This window comes from Protopterus annectens, chromosome 5.part0, assembly GCF_019279795.1.
Source record: "Protopterus annectens isolate FY-2018-M chromosome 5.part0, PAN1.0, whole genome shotgun sequence".
Classification (NCBI taxonomy): domain Eukaryota; kingdom Metazoa; phylum Chordata; order Ceratodontiformes; family Protopteridae; genus Protopterus; species Protopterus annectens.
Genome location: NC_056735.1, coordinates 1,188,463,744 through 1,188,480,227, shown reverse-complemented (window position 1 = coordinate 1,188,480,227; position 16,484 = coordinate 1,188,463,744).

The following is a 16,484-nucleotide window of genomic DNA, read 5'->3' as shown; positions in this document are numbered from 1 at the left end:
CCATAGTTGTTCTTTCAAAAGACTTGCTACTGAAGATTCTCACATTTGCAACCTTTACATTAGTGTGTTGACCTTCTAATGAGTTATCTTGTCCAAACCCCTGAAAAAACTTCATGGCATCCATGTAGATGGGAGCTGAAAGTTCGACTGCTGAATCCTACACTAAGGCACTTTACAAGCACATCCACTTGTGCATGAATTGTGCCATCTCAAATAGAACCAAGACTCTCTCCTTCAAAAAAAGGAAGCCAATCTGGTGGTCCCCTGCCATAAGCAAACTATACAACAGAAGGAAGAAACTGTTGCAGAAAAGAGGAAAATCCCAGGATGCAAAATATTCCCTTACCAGCCTCAGCAAGAAGCTAAGATCCCTCATAAAATCCTCCAAAGCTAGTTACGAAAATAAAATTGCCAAAGATTCCAAAGAGAACCACAAGGCATTCTATAGTTATGCCAAGAATCTAAATGGCAATGCTCAGATCTGCTCTGAGCTACAACAGAATGACATTAAATATACTGATCCCAAGGATATTGCCAGCATCCTGGCAGATTGATTTAGTGCCAACTTCACCCCCCTCTCACCCCCTAAAGGGCCCATCTCAATACCAAAAGATTGCCAAATTCCAGTAATCACTGCCACAGAGGTAGAAACCGCAGTCTCCAAAGCTAAGAATACAGCATCCATGGGACCAGATGACATCCCGGGCTGTGTACTACATGAACTACAAAATGAACTGGCACCTCACCTAAGTGTCATGTTTAATCATAGCCTCACCTCAGGCTTCATGCCCACTGAGTGGTGCACAGCTACAGTTATCCCACTCCACAAGGGGGGGGAATCTACCTTGGATCCCGGGAACTACCGTCCCATCAGTCTGATGAGCCTGATCTGCAAGGGCATGGAACGCATTATCATGGAAGTTATAAACAAAGACATTGGTAACCTTCAAACACTGGATCCCACCCAGTTTGGGCTCGTGAAGGGCCGATCTTGTCTCCTGAACTTGATTGATTTCTTCAAATCAGTGTCCAGAGCTGTGGATGAGGGTAAGGCAGTCCAAACAACCTATCTGGACCTCGCCAAGGCCTTCAACACCATCCCCCACTCTGGAATCATAGATAAACTTACTAAGCCGGGCATAAATCCCTACATCACTTGATGGGATTGCCAACTGGCTTACTGACACAATGCAGAGTGTAAAAGTAGCCAACTCCAAACCAGCTCCAGGCAAGTGACAAGTGGAGTACCTAAGGGTTCTGACCTGGGAATGCTCTTGTTTGGCATCTACTTCTATGAAGTACAGGCCAACACTAAGGGACTCTGGCTAACAAAGTTAGCAGATGACTGCAAACTGGGAGCCATTATTGAATCCCCAAATGATGTGGATATTCTACAAAAGGGCCTTACAGAAACAGATGTTTGGTGCCAGAGCCATGGGCTCAAGCTTAATGCCAAGAAATGTATAGTTATCCCCTTTGGGAAAAAACATATACCCATGAATTACCACATAGGTGGCAGTACACTAAACACCGAAAGTGTGATGAGAGACTTAGGGACACAGGTGGACAGTGGTCTCACCTTCAATAACCACATCACCACAACAGTCAGGAAATCCTTCTATGTGGCACAACTCATCACTAAGGGCTTTTCATCCAGAAAAAAGGAGGTCATTGTCCCACTGTGCTCATCCCTCATTAGACCCATTATAGAGTACAACGCCCCATTTGGTATGTACCTCACAAGACATCTGAAACAACTGGAAAGGCCGCAGTAATACCTCACTAAAAGAATCACAGGCCTAAAGCAGATGCCCTATGCTGACCGTCTAAAAGAACTCCAGCTATACTCTGTGGCATATCATCTACTCAGAGGTGATCTCTGCTTAGCATACAAGGCCATGTCAAACCCTGAGATGTTGGACATACTACACTTAAAGAAATCCCAATCCCTCAGAGCCACATGCTCCAGGGATCTAAACCTTGTCATCACAATGAACAAAACATGCTGGAGGGATAGGTTCCTGACCCAGAGACTCCCCATACCCTGGAATAGACTGCCCATACATGTTAAGCAGAGTGCCTCCTTGGCCCTCTTCAAAAGGAACCTTGATAATTGGATGGAAGATAGGAAATTCACCCCGGGGATCATGTCAGTCACCCTGCTAGACAGGGGTCCAGGGAAGTAAATATTGTGGGAAGAAATATCCAGGGAATTGTTTGGCTAGGCTTGTATAGGCCCTAGGGCCGATAGCCCAGTACCAACCTATGAACCTATGAATCTATAAAATATGTCCTGTTATTTATGACCTCTTTGACTGTTTCTGTGACCAAATCCAAGGGGTAACCCTCTAAAGAAGCAGTGTCTTCAGTACTAATAGTTCTTCCATAAAAAAAAAAAAATCTCATCTGATGTCATTCTAGAAACCCTCACCATCTGGCCTTTCACTAAATTTTTCTTTTCAAAAAATGCATGACAGTTTTATAGTGTAAATAACTATTGCTGTATGTAGGTTTACAGTACAATCTGGATCCAAAACAGTTATTAGTTGGGTCTTTATAAATATATACATCCAAAACAATTAATGGCAGTATTCAAAAAAACTATGTATAAAAAATGTGTAGTGGCATTAATGTGTAAGATAAACTCTTGTAGTTATTATTCTGTCCCAACCCAGATTAAAAAATATCACCCAAAAATCTCCTATACATAGCAAATTTGGAATTGTATTCAGAAGTAAAAATAAAATTCCTTTCCCACCAACATAGCACAATGATAAAAAATGGGGACACATGCCGCCCCCATTGCAGCTCCACTTATTTGTTAAAAATATTCCACCTCAGAGAATGTATATTTGTTATTTAAAGCAATCTCCATAAATTGTTCCAGTACTGATGTCACTAAACCATTGTAGACAAATTCCTGAGGAATCACCAAAAAAGGTTTTTAATATCTATAGTCATTCAAAATACATCAGCATAAAAATGAATCTTACCTAATACTTCCAAAAGTGCCAGGGATCTTTCAACAAATATTGCACTGATGAATAAAGATTTTTAAGTTTGAAATCACTAACAATGGTTCCATTGTGGAGCCTGCATCCACTACTGTAGGTCAATAAGTTCAAGTGGATCTTTGGTATTTCAAAACTAGCTGGTATAATTGGCTTTTCTACTCCTAACACTCTGCATTCATCATTTGTTAAAATATTACCAATATGCAAATTATTAATGACCAAATCAATAACTTTGTATGCTACTTGAAGTTTATTTAAATACACCTGCGTATATTGTTCATCATCCATCAAGAGTTCCATTATCCTGGTCAAATAATCAACCCAATTCTCCCCATCAAAAAGCTGCAGCAAACCTGCTGGCACAGGACATATTAATAGAGTCATCCAAGAGGACCTGTCAGACCAGAAAAGGTGCAGTTTTTGCTCAGTTTTATTTATTTCTTTATTTGACATTTGTTGACTGGGAAAACCCGACTGGGTCAGGAACCCATTTTCAGTGGAGGCCTGAGGAGAAAAGCTTCACAAATTAGAAAAACATTTTACAAAACAAAAAACATTATACAATAGTGAAAACATTTTTACAGCATGAATAACATTTTACAAAGAATATGGAGTGATTATTAAAATTTCTATTGAGGTGCAGTTTACATATTATGGGTTATGTTGATAAAAGGTAGTTTACAATTGTTACAGCAGTAAGCATTGCTATGACAAAATAAAGGGATAAAGGTTAAATACAGTTGGTTTATATAGTTACAATCTTTGTAGGTACGATAATAGAATGCAGATTATAATGGAAGCTTATACAGTTAAGAATGGTATCTACATGGGTTTTTATGTAGACTGCAGGTAGATTTTTGGAATAATGAGCTTAACAGAAAGTAAACGTTTAGCTGAAGTACAATTAGTAGGACTAGCAGATAATTTGAAGAAGAGATGCAGGAGAGCTAGGGGGGAGTTAGGTTGATTGGGACAGGGGTTGCTAGGCTGATTCGGAGCAGGGGCAGATGTTGGTATTCTGCAGGTGTTTTTTTTTTTTTAGTGTGAGTTTAAAATTCTTGTGGTCTTTTATTATCCTAATGCTGCTTGGTAGGGCATTCCAGAGTTTTGCTACAGTGTAGGAATATAGGCACTTAAGGTTCTTTTTTTTACCCAACAAAAAATCAGGACCTCATACCCACACTTCATCTAAATGGCCTGAGTCTGTATATTGTCCTTCCCATTCAAAGGATACTGGATGCACTCTTTGGACTTTCAGAATGTATACATATACATATACATATACATCAGCTTTGCAGAGGAGTCCAGGATATTCCTTCTCTTCAATTATGATGGAATGTTAAGTACATTCTGCCTCTGTGCAGGTCCTTTCCGAACCTAGCCCATAAGACTACAATGACCACAGATGCCTTTTCTCTGAGGAGGAGGACATTTTGCTTAACAGACTGTCAAAGGCATCTGGTTGAAGATGCCACTCTGCACATTGGAATATAAGAAACGAGTATTATCTCCACCTTGTAGACATTTCAAGACACCCTGCTCAATGGTGCAATTGCCATCCACTCTGAAACATAGTAACTAGGCTATAAACAAGCAAGAGGAACACACTGTTATCACATTTATTAGGTAGCCATGAGAGTATAAGAATGGGCTTGCCTCCAATAAACTGCTTATTACTACCCATAGTAGTCCCTTACTTTCATAAACAGACCCGGCCACTGTTTTTGAGGCCACATGTGTGGTCCCTCAATGCAGTAACAGCTCAAAACCAGTTTCATTGTTTGGAAGCCGTGTAGTGAACTCTTTCCAGCCTCATCCAACTACAAATACAGTAATTACTTTTCCCTAATTCCTCCTTTGAGGGATTACCCAAGGATGCTCTGGTCCAAAGGTAATCCCTGGTCTCCTTTATACTTTTCTCCATTTCTGCTTTTTCTGTTTCTGAAGAAAGCCAAGATGATCAAAGCTGAAGTCATCCTGATAGCTCCCTTTTTCCCCATCAAGTTTGTTTTCCCCTGCTTTGATCTCATCTCTTGGGCAGGTTCCCTACTTCCGATACCCTCCAGGTAACTACTGTCTCACCCATCTGGGGAATCCCCACTAGGACACAAGCTAACTGCATTTTTTTCTCTAGTTCCACTGATAATTAAGGACTTGTACTTCACTGTGGGGATTGTCCTCCCAACTTCTTCCTAGAGACCAAGTACTGTGAAAACTTAACACTGTAAACGGGTTCACTTATTGGCTTGAGCTACAGCAAAAATGGCTTTTTATTGCTTCTCTATGCAGATTTCTAGAATATTGTCTTAAATTTCAGTTCCAGTTTTAAGTTTTAATTCCAGTTCTTATTTCCATACTGGTAAAAGTTCTGATTCTTTAGCCTTTCTTAAGGTATTCAAAACTTTCCTTAGAGGCACATTTTTGTTGTTTTCCCCCTTCAGGTTTACTATCCACTCATGGGACCTTAATTTCATACTGGAAAGGCTGATACTATTCTTGTTCAGGCCTGCTTCTTCTGCACATGTACAGTTTCTTACTTGGAAAACTGATTGGCTATTACTCAGGCAAGGATTTCAGAGATGCAAGCTTTGTGTCTGTCATCCACCATATATATCTCTTTTTACATGGACCTAATGTCACTCCATACTAGCCCTTCTTTCTTGCCATAAGTTGCCACAGAATTTACTATGAAACATTGCCACAGAGTTTACTATGAACTAATCAAGTCACCTTCTAGATTTCTTTCCAAGTTATTCAAATCAAAGTAAATATTTTGGCTGAACCAGAACTATGGGGAAGGATCCTCAGCTTTTTGTTTCCTTCTTCTCAAAGAAATTATATTACAAATTTTGCAAAATTGCTGTTTTTCTTAGCTTTTACAATGTATTACAATTTGTTTATCAGAAGTGTGACTAATCCTCACTCCCAGCTACCACTGTTCACACCACTAGACTCATGGCTATTTCACAAGCCTTTTTCAAAACTGCTTTGACAGATGGCATTTGCAAAGATGCTGAGTACTTCTGTGAAACATTAACAAACTGAATATAATTTCCATGTCTAGATCAAATTTTGCAGCTGCCATAATCTAGAGTATTCTGTGTTGGTTGTGACTCTGTCCTAGAGGTGATAGAGTTGAAACGGAAACATTAGATGAAAAAGGTATGCACTTACTGAAGTGATAGCATTCCAGTGGCAGTTTCAGCTCTTTCACTGTTACCATCAAGCATTCCTAGACTAGGAGCTGTCCTGATGCTGTCCTGTTGTGGGATTCTTTTTTTCTGGATTGCTTTAGCATATGGGTTTTTAACATCTGAATAAGGGTCTTTTGGCACTAGGGATTATGGATAAGGGATAAAGGCTATGGTAGACTAGGAACATTTTATGAGCCAAGATAACTAAATACCTCCTGGTATTAGTCATAGAGGTGACAGAGTTAAAAATGCCAACACAGATATATCATTATACTAAGTATTCTGATCACCGTTAAGATTTTATTTAGCCTTCATTTGTTTCATTTATCAAATTTATTTTTATTTTAACTATGTTTGTTTTGCTCAATTTTGTACATGTACGCACCAGCCTCAGCCTGAAATTAGTCCATTGAAATCAATGTTCTACCCCAATATTTAAATATAAATAAATATAGAATAATAAAAATGAAAAACTTAAATTTAATACTCTCCTTGTATAAGGCAGATGGATGATGGCAGTTGCTGTGCTTTGACTGGCTGCTGTGCTTTGATTGGTTAAATTATTTTTGTGAGTAGAAGGTAACTTAGCAATAATTGTTAGCTAAGAGCAGTCATTGAATCCCCAAATGACTTAGCCATCCTAAAAAAAGGTTTGTCTCAATTATATAACTGGTGCCAAAATGATGTACTATACTAAATGAAAAAAATGCATTATTGTATCGTTTGATAGGTCATCTACCCCGGGAAACTACAACATATACAGTATACACCTGAGAGTTGGCCAGGGTGTTCAGGATTTGGGAAATAATATAGACAATAACTAAATGTGTCCACTGTTGTAAGAAAGTCCTTCTATACTGCACAGCTTACAAAGAAATGGATTGTGTCCCCCTTTACTCAGCCGTCATTAGGCCAGTCATAGAGTATAATGCTCCCTTTGTCATATATCTATCCAAACACATCCAATGACTGGAATGCTCACAGAGGTAACCTACTAAAATGATACATGGCTTAAACAATATATCCTAGATGGACCGACTCAAAACCGTCACTATACTCAGTATTCTATAGACTGCTAAGAGGTGACCTGTGTCTGGTGTACAAGGCATTCTCTGACCCACACTGATGGATTTACTGCATATCAGCAAGTCAAATAGCATCAGAAATACTTGGTCTAGTGATCTAAACCTCCTCTGCAACATCAACAGAACAGCTTGAAGGGACAGGTATATCTTGCAGAGGATACCGCTGCTCTGGAACTCAACATAGAAGTAAAACAAAGCTCATCCCTGTCCATATTAAAGCACAACTTGGATCTGTGGATGGGAAACCTATTTACCCCAGAACTGCCCCCTGTACTACTAATGGACAGAGGCAACTCCTAAATTCATTATCCCGTTCATGGGGCCCCTCAAACTATCTATGGTATGATCTCAATTATTGTCATTTGGGAGTAGTATATAATTATTGACCGTGAGATGAGTAATGCCAATCTCTAACTAAATGGGATAGGTTAATTCAAGCACCAAAAGGCAAATTAGCTAGGCTTAAAATGGCCCACAAGGGCAGCTAACCTAGTACTTACCTATGAGCATATGAACCAATGACTTAATAAAGAAGCTTGTTTGACCAGGAAATGTTGAGTGGTTTGAAGGCCAGACTGATTCCATGAGGTTTTTTATGTTGAAGAAAACAGGAATATGGAATGTATGGAATGTTTTATTCACTTATTTTACTAGAGCCTCCAAAAAGAAGTGAGTGACAACATCTGCAGTATTGTGTGTCACTAGGATTCGGATAATAATATTTGAAGTTAAAGAAAATATTCCTATGCCAATAAAAGTGGGTTTCTAAAAGTGAATGGAGGGAGCAAACTGCAGTGACTTTACTGGCAATATCTTTTATAACTTTTAGTAATTCACTAGTGAAGTGTGACTCTTAGAGTAAAAGAAGTCATGAGACATGGTTGAGATTGTAAAGAACCCATGTGCTCCCTTAAGTACGAAGAATAATGACTGTTTTTTTTTTTTTTTACATACTGGACTATAATTAAGGTCTTATGGGTATGCCAGTCTATCGACTTAAACAAATGTTGTATATTTGATAACTATGCTACCTTGAAATTTGTTAATGATTGTCAGTGAAGGATGAGGGGGGAATGTAAAAATGTCCTTATACCCAAGGAAGCCTTTTGAATGGTTAGGAGACAGGGTGTCCTATTATGTTTGTCTAAAGGAGATTGGCTATGCTCTTTGCACCTCCAAGTTGCATACATTCATGTCAAAGTTCAAGGAGTTGCAAACTTTTTTACACTTCCAGATCAGAGCCAGACATTGTCAATTCCAGACTCTTTCTTTCAGTCACACCTCTCGCCCAGGGTATTCAACAAATGTATGTCTCTAGTAGCAGCCCACCTCAGATTTCATGGAGCCAAAGTATTCCTACATCTGCATAACTAGCTCCTTCCCCAGCCCTTCAGAAAGAAGTTCTACATTAGCAGAGGAAGTATCTTCTCTAATTGTTCTCTTCTTTGGGAGTAAAATTAAATCTTGAGATGCTCTGTCTTATTTGTGTTTAGACTCTTTATCTGATTGGGGTTTTCTTGGACTCCATTCTTTGTTTCATCTTTCTCCCACATGACAGGATTCACTCCTTTTGACAGACAATGCTTGTCACACTCAATACCACAATAGTCTCTACCAAGACTTGTGTCAAAACCTTGGGTGTGATGGTAGTGCCAGTTTTATGGTTTTCATATTATGCTTCATATGAAAGTACTTAAATGGATCCTTGGAATTTTGTAGTGGAAGGGCTCAAACTGTTTCTTCCGACCCATTCACATTTTCAAGACATGTTACTCTGATCTATGCTGGTGGTTAGATCAGTCAAATCTCTTGACAAGTAAAAAGAAGTTATGTCTTACCATAATATTCCATCTATATTGTTGATCCTCGTTCAGTCATTACGCATGGGTATCGGTTCCGACCTCAGAACCGAGCTGGCCATTTTCCAAGCTCACGTCAGCTACAAACTCTCGAGCTAAACTCTTACCCATAATCCCCCCTCTCCCTGTTACCTCAGATTGAGTTTGCAAGTCAAAAAAAGGTAGAGGCTACCTCTGGTCAAATGACCTAAGAGAACCGGATGGTGAGATCCACTAGAAGCCACAGGAGGGGGAAGGAGGGAGGGTCGTAATGACTGAACTAGGATCAACAATACAGATGGAACATTATGGTAAGACATAACTTCTTTATCTGATATTGTTAATCCTCGTTCATTCCTTACGCATGGTTAGAGTCCCGAGCTACCTCTATTCCTGGGAGGCTCTCATGGAAGGACATTCCTGAGCACTATAGAACCAAAAGATGCTCTTCCCCTGGAGGCCAAATACAATTTGTAATGATTGATGAAGGTATGAGGCATAGCCCAAGTTGCAGCTGCACAGATGTTTTGTAAAGAAGCTCTGGCATAGAAGGCAGCAGAAGTTGCCACCGACCTTGTTGAATGAGCTTTCATGGAAGTAGGCAACGGGATATTACGTTGTGTATAAATGAAGGTCACACCGTCCTTCAACCATCTAGCTAATGTGACCTTAGCAACAGCAGATCCTAATCTAGGTCCAGAATAGGCCAAAAATAACTGGTCAGATTTACGAAAGGATCTAGCCCTGTTTAAGTAAAAACAGATTTGCCTGTGGATATCTAGGGTATGTAGGCAATACTCTCCTCTGTTTGAATGATTGGGAAAGAAAACTGGAAATTCAATGGTTTGATTAATAGACATTTCAGAGGTCACTTTTGGCAGAAATGAAGGATTAGTTCTCAAAGACACTCTCTCTCTATGAAAAATCAAGTATGGACTCTTGATACATAAAGCTTGAAGCTCAGAGATATGTCTGGCAGAAGTAATGGTGACCAAAAACAAGGTTTTCCATGACAAATGCTTGAGGTTGCAAGAAGAAGCTGGTTTGAAGGGTGGCATTGTCAGGGCTTGTAGAACTAATGATAGATCCCATGGTTGAATAGGTTCTCTAAAAGGTGGCTTCAGATGATTCACACCTTTTATGAAGGTCTTGCACAATTTGTGAGACATAAGAGAGGAATCTTGGACACCCTCATGGAAATTAGAAATTGCAGCCAAATTAACTCTAATGGTAGAGACCGATAGACCCGATTGGAAAAGGTCAGTCAGATAGTCTATTAATGTAAGAGTGTTCAATCTCGCCATTTGTTCTTAGACACGGGTTCGGAGCCAATCCTCGGCTCCGAGTCGGCCGAATTGCAAAGCTCTGAATCTCAGAGAAGCTCGAGACAAGCCCATATCCCACAATCCTCCCTGCCATTACTCAGATCTAGTTTGCCGCTGCAACAGATCGGATCAAGGAGAGCTCGGACCAGATAGAAAATTGATAATTGGTTTCTATTTACAGATAAGCTACTGATTTTTTTCCTGATATAACTTTATATTTCTTAGATAGTTATAGAAGTGCTGTGTGTGTGTGTTTTATATATATCTATATATATATATATATATATATATATATATATATATACACACACACACACACACACACACACTTTTTTTTTTTTTCTTCAGGCACCCTTTTGTGGCCTAACCCTTCTTTCTTTGGGTGTGGATTGTGAGTGTCTTGTTTTATATAGCCCTTTCTAGATATATATATATATACATATAGGATAGTAGTCTTAGCAGTTTTTCTCTACTCGTTAGCCTAGTGTTGTTATATTAGCATGTCAGAGAAAGCTAAATCTGGCTTTAAAAGATGTCAGTGTGGGCAGAAAATGTCCATTACTGACAATCATGCTTCCTGCGTCTACTGTCTTGGCCCTCTCCATCTTAAAGAGGATTGCTGTATTTGCCATTCCTTTAGCGGGAGGGTCATGACAGATAGACGCAAGAAGCTCATAGACAGAGGGTTACTGAAGCCTGCCTTTCAAGAGGCTTTGGACAAGTCGGATCAGGCTTCTAAATCCTCGAAGGGGTCGAAGATGTCGGAGCCCATGTCATCGGCTCCGAGTTCATCTTCTAGGGTTCGTTCGCCGGTTCCACAGATCTCGGGGCCAAGCATCGAACATTTATCTTTTCCTGAGCCCCAGATCTTGGAACCGGTGTCGGAACTGCCACCACCGTCCATTCTTCGGTCGGTGCCATCTTCGGCTCCTTCGACCCTTTCTTCCAGACCTTTACCTGAGACAGATGTGGATCGTGTCGTGCAGAAACTCATGGAAAACATGGCCCTTTCCAAGTTAATTGCAGTTTCCTCCCAGTTGGTGTCGAAACTAGAAGGCCTCCCCATATCTCCAACGGGTCCTCCTTTGAGACCCATCCAGATCTCGGAGCCGGGAGAGGATGACCTGATGATAGTGGAGCCCTCGGTGCCGAAACCGTCCATTGCATGATCGACACCATTGACTTCGACTCCTTCGGAACCGATAAGGGAGTTGCGGAGCCGATGGTCTCTCCTCGGTTCCGGGACCGAGAGTCGTACCGACCTGTCGGTGCCGACTCTCCCTCTTGGGGCCTCGGCACAGACTGGCTCGGCTCCGTCCTCGGGGTCAGAGCCCACGGCACCTGGGTCTGGGATGCTCCCATGTTCTTCGGAACCGGGGGAGCCCTCGGCCAGGGGTTCAGGGGCCTTTGACCTTATGAGGAAAGTATTGTCTGCAGAGACAACCACATCATCAGGGGAATCTTCTCCTTCCCCAAAAGGGCCACTTTCTGTTTCTGCTCCCACAATCCATCCCAAGCGTAGAGCCCCATTGCCTCAGCCACCCCCAGAGGGTTCCCCTGTTCCTTGGAGGCCTCACCAGAAGCCCCCTCTGATGAGGTCCCGAGGAAACGGTTGTGCAAGAAGAGGCACATAGATTCCCCACAGGAATCTTTAACGTCTGACACCGACTTGGATGAGGCAGAGGGGTCCCCCAAATCACCCTTGGAGGATGTGTCATTTGCAGACATCCTGGAGATCTTGAAACAGAGGTGTGATTGGCAATCCCTAGCCCCCACTGAGGATGAGTCGGTGCTGCTGAAGGCTTTTGGGGCTCAACCTTCTACCTCCTGGGTGACTCCGCCCTTCAATGAATTAATGGATTTGATTGCTCGAAGGGCATGGGAGACACCTGACACAGTGGAACCAGTCCCTAGGAAACCAAACAAGTTCATCACTGTCCCCCAAGATAAATCTTATCTCAACAAGGGAGTTCCTGTCGACGCTATGGTGGTGGCGGCAGCCACGAAAAAGGAGATGTCTGAGTCTTCCTCATCTGTTCATCCTCCTAATAAGGATTCTAGGACTATGGACAGATATGGGAAGCGCATTTTTAGTTCAGCGACTTTTTCCATGCGTTCGCTAAACTATTTGACTCACTTCACACGTTTGCAGAGGGATCTCATCAAGGAGCTGACAGATACCCTCCAGGGTGACACAGATGTTGCTGTTTCAGAAAAAGTAACAGCACAACTTAACACCCTCACCTCCATAGTAAACTCATCCATGAGGCTCATCTCGTATGCAGCCGAGGGATCGAGTAGAGCTGCAGCTTCAGCGATTGCTCTTCGAAGACAATCATGGATGTGGCTGTGCTCCTTTGTGGAAGCCTTCAAGTCTTCCTTTGCCAATGCCCCTTTTGATGGTGCCACACTTTTCGGGCCCAAGGTTAAGGAGACTCTCACTTGGTGTGAGCAAGAGGGAAAGACCCTGTCTGCTGTTGGGGTCCGTTTTTCTGCTCCTACTAGACCATACCCCAAAGGGCAATGAGGCGGAAAAATGTGGTTCCGTAAGAATCAAGGATCTTTCCAGACCACACAGAGTGATACCCCCTCCAGAGGCAGAGGAGGGGGTAGTAATGGAAGACACCGCCCCAGTGGCAGAGGGGGTCTGCATAACCAAGGCGACAGGGATTCCGTCCCTGGGAAGCCTTTCCAGCACACCTGAAGGGAGGCCCGGCTGTCCTGCTCTGGAGGCAGTCGGGGGTCGCTTGGCTTTATACCCAATGGCCTGGCTAAATATTACTTCGAATTCTTGGGTAAAAAGCATTATAACCAGAGGATACAAAATCCCCTTCACATCAACTCCACCTCTACAAAGAAGGTTTCCAGACGTGCCACCCCGTCTGCGAAATCCAGCAGCTGTAGAAATTTCAAAGCTGCTCGAAAACAGAGTCATCCAACCAGTCCCGGCGGACCAAAGAAAATCCGGAACTTACTCAAGGTTCCTTTTAGTTCCAAAAAAGACAGGGGACTGGAGACCGATCTTAGATCTCAGCCATCTCAACAACTTCATGAAGAAGGAAAAGTTCCGGATGGTCACGCTTCAATCGATTCTTCCATTCTTACAGAAGGATGATTGGATGTGCTCTATAGATCTCAAAGACGCGTACTACCACATCAAAATGGCCAGACCATCCAGAGATCACCTGCGCTTCCGGCTGGGAGCCAGTCACTTTCAGTTTCGAGCTCTGCCCTTTGGACTCACCTCAGCCCCCAGGGTATTCACCAAATGCATGGCAGTAGTTGCTTCTCACTTGACACGACAAGGATTCCAGGTGTTTCCCTATCTGGACGACTGGCTCCTCACCGCCACCACCGAGCGTCGTCTATTGCAAGCCAGAGACTACACAGTCAGTCTTTGTTCCCACTTAGGGATTTCCATAAACTTCGAAAAGTCTTGCTTATCGCCCTCACAGTGTATTTCCTTCATCGAAGCAGACCTAAATACACGATCGACACTACTAAAGCTCCCTCCAATAAGGGCCTCAACCCTCAAACAGCAGGTTCTTCTTCTTCTGGTCAGCAAGAAAGACCCAGCCAAACTGGTGTTAAAAGTGTTGAGACTGATGGCAGCCGCACTAATTGCAGTCCCTATGGGAAGGTTACACATGAGGATCCTACAATGGCTGCTCTTCGCGCAGTGGTCATTCCAACACCTACCCCTAGCGCACGAGATTAGGATAACAGACTCTTGCAGACGGGACCTCTCATGGTGGGTGCACGATCAGAACCTCACTATGGGTCGTCCATTCGTTCTATCCAGAACAACAGCCAAAATACCCACGGATGCTTCCCTGATAGGGTGGGGGGGCCTTTTTCAGGGAAGAACAGTCCAGGGAGAATGGTCCACGGAGTACACTCTACATATAAATGTTCTGGAGCTGAGGGTGGTGTTCCTGGTGTTGCAACACTTCCAAGCCCTCTTACCTCTAGGAACAATAGCAGTTCAGACAGACAACATGCCTGTAGTCTTGTACATAAACAAGCAAGGGGGAACCAGGTCTTACCCGTTATGCAGAGAGGCCATGAGAATTTGGCAATGGACAGAGTCCATGGGTCACTTTCTGATAGCAACGCACATCCCGGAGTCATCCAATGTCATTGCGGACAGGTTGAGCAGTGCCATCCTGTTACCTCATGAGTGGTCCCTCTATCCACAGACGGCGGAAAAGATCTTCCGCAAATGGGGCCAGCCTTGCTGCAATCTGTTTGCTTCCCCGTTGAATGCAAAATGCAGAAGCTACTTTGCCCTTCTACCCCCTCCGGAGGATGCCCCCAGGGACGCACTGATACACGATTGGCCCCCGGGTCTCCTATATGCATTTCCGCCTACTCCCTTGATTCCCAGATTTCTATAGAAAGCCAGGAACCTGGAAAGGACTATAATACTCATAGCCCCATTCTGGCCTCGTCAAATATGGTTCCCCTTTCTTCGAGCCTATCAAATAGAGGAACCATGGATTCTGGACCCAGTACCAGATCTACTGACCCATTTGTCAGGAGTTCCTCACCCATCTCTACAGTCCCTCAAATTAGCAGCTGGGCGACTCCGCTTCCCTGCCTAGCCAGGTCTCATCTACTCCCCCCGGCAGTTCAACACATTCTGGTTGCTTCTCATAAAGCTTCCACTACTAAACTCTATACGAGTAAGTGGAAACACTTTGTATATTGGGCATCTAGCCAAAACTTAGACCCATTGGTAGCTCCTCTACATAAAATTTTAGAATTCTTATCTATCCTTTTTCACGAAGGAGCTTCTACTTCCACGCTAAGAGTACAGTTTGCGGCCATATCAAACTTCCATATTGGTGAGGAAGGTTCTCCATTATGTCTCACAGACTTTGTAAGGCCTTTATGAAAGGAACCTTCCATCTTAGACCGCCTGTCAGGAAACCTTTCTTTCCATGGCACCTGAATTTGTTGCTGTCACAACTCATGTTTCCACCTTTTGAACCTGCTTCATCATGTCTCTTAAAGTTCTTATCGTGGAAGACGCTGTTCCTCATCGCCGTGACCTCAGCTCATAGAGTATCAGAGTTGCAAGCATTATCGGTCAGACCACCTTACTTGATTTCCCATCCAGACAGAGTCTCTTTGCGTACAAATCCATCTTTCCTTCCAAAAGTATGCTCAGTTATGAATATTAACCAGTCTATAGAACTCCCTACCTTTTTCAAGAACCATACTAACAAACTGGAGTATATGTTGCACAAGTTGGATGTTCACAGGCAATTAAGATTTTATTTGGATAGGACCAAAGCTTACAGGAAAACGGATCAGCTCTTCGTCGCATTTGCAGACAATAAAAAGGGCATGGCAATTACTAAACGTACACTATCTAAATGGCTTGCTGACTGTATAACCTTTGTATACTCTAAATCAAATCAATCCTTACCCACCAAACCTAAGGCTCATTCTACCAGATCTGTCTCCACTTCCTTAGCTCATGCAGCTCGTTTGCCTTTGGACACTATTTGTGCAGCAGCCACGTGGTCTAAGCCACATACTTTCATCACTCATTATAGAGTGGACAAAGTCTCCAAGGACAGGACATCATTTGGTTCCACTGTGCTTAGGAACATTCTTCCATGAGTCACTCAGGGTGATGGAGCTAAGGACGCTACCCGTGTGTAAGAACAAACGGCGAGATTGAACACTCTTACATAAAGAAGTTATGTCCTTACCATAACGTTCCATGTGGAGTGTTCATCTCGCCTTTGTTCTTACATTCCCTCCCTTTCTCTCCCCACGTGTTTGGAAGAACTGGTAGGATTAGAGTCTGATCAACGTGTCTTGACCCCTTCCGGGGTATATGGTCCCATGTATCATGGGATATATGTTTAGACCATTAGTTATTGCTATGGTGAGAGAGTGTCTCTGAATGGCTGAAGAGAGTGTATACTTCTAGCACCAGAGGTGTTGGATCTTTTCGTCTGGTTTGTTTGCAAACTAGATCTGAGTAATGGCAGGGAGGATTGTGGGATATGGG